Source organism: Malaya genurostris, chromosome 1 (assembly GCF_030247185.1).
Source record: "Malaya genurostris strain Urasoe2022 chromosome 1, Malgen_1.1, whole genome shotgun sequence".
NCBI classification, from domain to species: Eukaryota; Metazoa; Arthropoda; class Insecta; order Diptera; family Culicidae; genus Malaya; species Malaya genurostris.
In genome coordinates, this window is record NC_080570.1 from 92,795,503 (window position 1) to 92,801,502 (window position 6,000).

The window sequence follows — 6,000 nt, forward strand, 5'->3', positions numbered from 1 at the left end:
CCAATTGCTAATCATGGCGCGGTAGTGCTCGCCATTGACCGTGGCGGCGGTTCCAGCCTCATTCTCGAAGAAAAATGGCCCAATGATGCCGCCAGACCAAAATCCGCACCAAACCGTCACTCTCTGAGGATGCATCGGCTTCTCCATGATAACATCTCCATCATCTGAGAAGATGATTTTTTGGCAAAAATCGGCGTCTTCTTCAAGCTGATCTGCATCAAGAACTGCACTATTTTCACGCGTTCCTCAAGCGTATACACAACCATTTTCGTTCAGCGGAAGGATAAAACTAAGTTTCTGTCAAATCAGAAGTGACATTCAGGATACCAATGTCGAAATAACCGGCAGTTAAAAAAAAGTTAGATGGCGGACCTTGTATTTTTATTCAAATTTTGAAGATTTTATACAGTTTGCCATCGTACTCTAAACGACTATTTAAATTTTTGTTGTATTCGGAAATATGCAGTATTTTTTTGGTAGGACCATAAGATCTTTCATTTAACCCTAAGATTGGGAATAATGATTTTGAGTCCAGTTTACAACATTTTTTACAGTTTTTGTTTCGTCAGTTTAAGTGACGGTGGTACAATATTTAACACACTTTTACCCAGATGAAATTCAGGAATTTCGTGTGGGACCGTGAGACCTTTCATTTGAATTTAAGTTTGTGGAAATCGGTCAAATCATCGCTAAGAAAAGTGAGAGAGCGTGGAATGACCATTATTTCTGGTGCTTCCGGAACCGGAGACACAGGAACCAGGATAGCGGATTCGGTTTGTTTAGTTGGTTACTGATAACGACTATCGATTTGTGAGTTTTGAGAATAGTTTAGAATTTTTTTGGATTTTTGTTTCGCCGGTTTAAGTGACGGTGAACAATATTTAACACACTTTACCCTATAACTCCGGAATCGGACCTTTTCATTTGAATCTAATCTAAATCTAAACGGCATAAGTTTGTCAAAATCGGTTCAGCATTTCGAGAAAATCTAGTGAGATTATTTGACACGTACACACACACACACACACACACACACACACACACACACACACACACATAGAGAGAAAGAAAGAGAGAGAGAGAGAGAGAGAGAGAGAGAGGAAGAGAGAGAGAGAGAGAGAGAGAGAGAGAGAGAGAGAGAGAGAGAGAGAGAGAGAGAGAGAGAGAGAGAGAGAGAGAGAGAGAGAGGAGAGAGAGAGAGAGAGAGAGAGAGAGAGAGAGAGAGAGTGAGAGAGAGAGAGAGAGAGAGAGAGGAGGAGAGAGAGAGAGAGAGAGAGAGAGAGAGAGAGAGAGAGAGAGAGAGAGAGAGAGAGAGAGAGAGAGAGACGAGAGAGCAGAGAGAGAGATTGCTCAGCTCAATGATCTCAGTCGAATGGTTTATGACACTTTTACTAGTCGGGTTTTCATTGCATAACCTTTCTATGTGAGAAAGGCAAAATAGAGCTAACTTCACTACATTATAATTGAAGAAGCCGACTTCCGATGAGTAAGCACGTCGTCTTGTGTAAGTGCGGTGAAAATTCGAGTACTCGAGAAAAAAAAAATCGTACTTAGGCGACTCGATGTTGCTATAGAGTGAGAATTCTTCTGATAGTCTAGTGAAAAAAATGCCCATTGGACTATAATCGAAAATAATAATATGGATAAATTTCGCGCTAAATCGTATTCAGCATCCTCTCAGATTTAATTGAACTTACTGTAAATTGAAGACTTTGTTTTTCCAAAAATAATCCAAATGACGAAAATAAAAAATCCCACACAATTGTTTTGTATGAGTGGTTTTTACAAAATTAGTCAAATTTTTCATTAAAGTATTGGAAAAAATCCTGATCAACTCCTACACTGAAAAAATCTATTTTGAAACTTTATAGTCGGTTTGCAAAAAAGAAAACTGTTTTAATTTGGATGAAATTTCTTTACAAGATCGGTGATTATGTTACCTACCTACAGCCAAAAATTCATGTTGGATACTCTTATGGAGAAACAGTTATTTGAAAAAAACTTGTCCTTGTCCAAACTGTTTTTTTCTGTGTGATTTTTTCGAAAACTAAACCAACGAAAGTTATAATTATCTCAGAATTCGACGAAACTCAGTTTGCGAGAAGATTTTGTCTAATACAGCAATACAGCAGTCTAATGTATTAATCAAGAATTCAATTGAAAAGAGTTTATGTCCTTAAACAACTATTGCATTATTACTTTCCTGTTTAGTGCTGAGTAGAGATGGTCGGGTATAGAAATTCTTATACCTGAACCCGACCCGTACCCGAGTGATCAGCAAAAAAATTTACCCGTACCCGATTAAAAATTAAAAAAATTACCCGTACCCGATCAATAATAAAAAAAATTACCCGTACCCGATAAAAAATAAAAAAAAAATTACCCGCACCCGACCAGTACCCGTTTAAAAATTACCTGTACCCGTACCCGACCCGAGTGAGTAGTAAAACTTTTACCAAAATTCAGGATGGAAATCAAAATGTTTTAGATGGCGAGCCGTATCAGGCTCTAGTTGGTAAGTAAAATACATTAAAATGCTTGTTTACATTTAAACATATAAATATACTGTGAGGCAGGAATAGATTTCCAATGTCTTTGGTACTTTATACTCATTTACAAATGACAACAAAAGGGAGTAATACCCATATGCATATTTACCCAAAATGTCGTAATACCCGTTGTATTCAAGTTTGGGTAGGTATGGTTTTTACGAAACAGTGCGACTTTTGGTCCAATTCTTTAGAACCACAAGTAAGCGTGATCATTATCTTGACACACAAATGAAAATTCATATTCGAATCACTTGAAAAATCACGTAAAATGGCTCCAAATGTCAAATTGAATATTATACGTGACGAAAATGAATGTTATGCGAACATCCCCTAAAATGAATAGAGTATCATCAGTTTGTTTACGTGAATTGACCAAACATCAAATACTGTACGTGTATTCCCGGTGTGAAAAATTCTATTTTGAAAATAGTGAACAGTAAAAAGAAAGAAGTAAGTAGTTTGAACATTCGTGAGAATTTTTTTTGGTTACAATTTTTTACTACAAAGCAAAATGGATTATGATTTTGATTTAAATTAATCTGTCAACTATGCCCGTTTTGTAAGCCTCACAAACCCACACCCACGATGTTAACGGTAACTGGTGGTTTTTACAACCATTGAACTTCTGTGCCACCTCTGGTGGAACCCTCAACGAGTGAACAACCGCGTAACTTCGGAAATCCGCGTAAAAAGAAAGAAATAATAGTGATGTATCAGGTAACTAGCAGTTAGGAAACCTGTGAAATCTACACACAAATTAAGTTCTACTGGATTCTGAGATGATTATGACTTTCATTGGTTTAGGTTTGAAATGTTAAACACACATTACCATATAATTCCAGAACCGGAAGTCGAACCCGGATGAAATTCAACTATGAGACTATAGGACCTTTCATTTGAGCCTCAGTTTGTGAAAATCGATCAAATCTTCTCTAAGAAAATTGAGTGAATTTCGCTTTAGAGTTTTCGTTTTCTTCCGGTACTTCTGGAATCGAACTCCGGTTACTTCGGGAAATTTCGAATTTTGAATTATTATTATTATTATTATTATTATTATTATAATTATATTATATTATATTATATTATATTATATTATATTATATTATATTATATTATATTATATTATATTATATTATATTATATTATATTATATTATACATTATACAATATTATGCCCAATTATATCGACAACTAGCTGAATGACCCGGCGTTGCTCGGAAATGTTTCGTGAAGAAAAGGCCGAACAAAATTCCCGAAGTTGTCCTACTTAGTGTAATACTCTGAGCAGTTTTATGTTGCTATTCAATCAATTTTACCTTACACTTCCCATGTTTGTAGCACTTGCTGCACTCCCTCTCCCTTAGAATAACCTTTTAATCTACATTGACATAAAAGTAGTATCTGTATTTGCCAAGATGCATCGTTTCTCGTAGAATAAATTTTATATTGAACTCCCCTTTTATTAGTGAACTTATTACAGCTCTCCTCCATGATAACCCTTATGACCACCTCTTAGTAGTGTATGAAGTATCTGTGTATCGATTAATTCATTAAAATTAACAAAAGCAGTACTACTTAATTCAAATTAACGATAGCAATACTATCTAGCACAATCTTGACATTCTTGCCCCTCTCTTATTTTATAAAAAAATCAAGATGAAAATTGATTTTCAAGATCCCCTTCTCCTAGTCTGTCCCTATCTTGTTTGACGACGAATAAGAAAATGTCACAATAAACCTTTGTCATAAATGTCTAAGCTTGTCGTGACCACCTCTGAATAGTAAGAAGTACCTGTGCCAAGTTTGGCGATAATTTACTGAGTTCTTATGGAACTTTGCCCCCCCCCCCCTTTCCCCAGCCTGAAATATCCAACCTAATTAGGTGTGGTGAGTTTGAGTTGTTTTGGAGTTACTTTCGATTATATTAACAATTTGAACTTTGCTCCTCCCTTGAATGAGACCCTTACTTTATCCACCCGCTCCCACTCTCTTCTTAAAAATGCTCTTAGGATCATCTTAAGCGCAAATAATATCTGTACTCAGCAAGAAGTATCGTTTTATGGAAAATTCAATAAACTTCACATTAAACTTCCTTTTTTAGAGGCACTCATTATATCCACCCCCCACAAATATCCTTAAAACCATATTTGAGTTTTTCAAAATGTAAGTATGGTTTAAAAAGGTTTAAATTTTCTCTAAAAAAGATAAATTCCGACATGGCCTCCTCAAATCAAGAACGCTTGCTACACTCTCTCTCCCCTGAGAATGTCCTAATGATCATCTCTGAAGAGCAAGAAGTACCTACGCCAAGTTTGATTGCAATACGTTCAGTAGTTTTGGAGTACCTACGGAATGTAAAATGTTTCTATGGTTTTCAAAAAGTATCGATTCTCGTCAAATTAGACACATTTTTTCATGACCCCCCATGACTGTTGAGGGCACTTGCTACGCTCCATCCCCCACAAAAATACTTTTATGACCATCTCTTAGGAGCAATAAGTATCTGTACCTAGTTTGATAGCAATCCGCTAATTAGTTGCTGAGTTATTACATTACAAACATTACACCCCCCTTTTTAAAGGCACTTGCTACATCCAGCACCCATATAATATCTAATATATGCAAACTGTTTCTATGGTCTAAGAAAAGTATCGATTCTCGTCAAATTAGACAAACTTTTTCATGACCACCCTGTTGAGGATACTTACTACGCACCCTCCCCCGTTAAAATACCCTTATAACCTTCTCAGAAGAGCAAGAAGTATCTGTACCTAGTTTGATAGCAATCCGCTAATTAGTTCCGGAGTTATTAAATTACAAACATTACACCCACCTTTTTAAAGCCACTTGCTACATCCACCCTCCCGTAAAGTCATATCTATCGTATGCAAAATGTTTCTATGGTCTTCAAAACGTATCGATTCTTGTCAAGTTATATGATTTTTTTCATGACCCCCTCCTGTTAATTGCACTTGCTACGCTCCCTCCTCTATAAAAATGCTCCCTAAACCATCTCTGAAATGCGAGTAGTACCTGTGCAAAGTTTGGTGGTAATCCGTTCAGTAGTTCCGAAGTTATGGCGTTACAAACATACAAACTTACATCCATTTTTATATAAATAGATGAGGAGGGGTTGAGAGTGCATCTTACAAGTGAATGACTGGATGATGGAGTGAATTGCTTACCTGAGTTCCGTAGGGAAAACTTAGCTGGTATAGCGAAATTCTTTATTATATGGCCGGATGTTTCCACTGGAAGGCACCGGGTCCTCAAAACCCATTTTGGCCTTATTAACAGCCAAAATGTGATAGCTATCTGATAATCAAATTCGGATCTACTGTAAATATACCTGCATCCACTGGTAATGCCTTGAACTGATGGTGGCTTCACACATACATACATTTTTAATATAGAACTTTGATCTCCCGAAACACAGTATTTTTTTAGA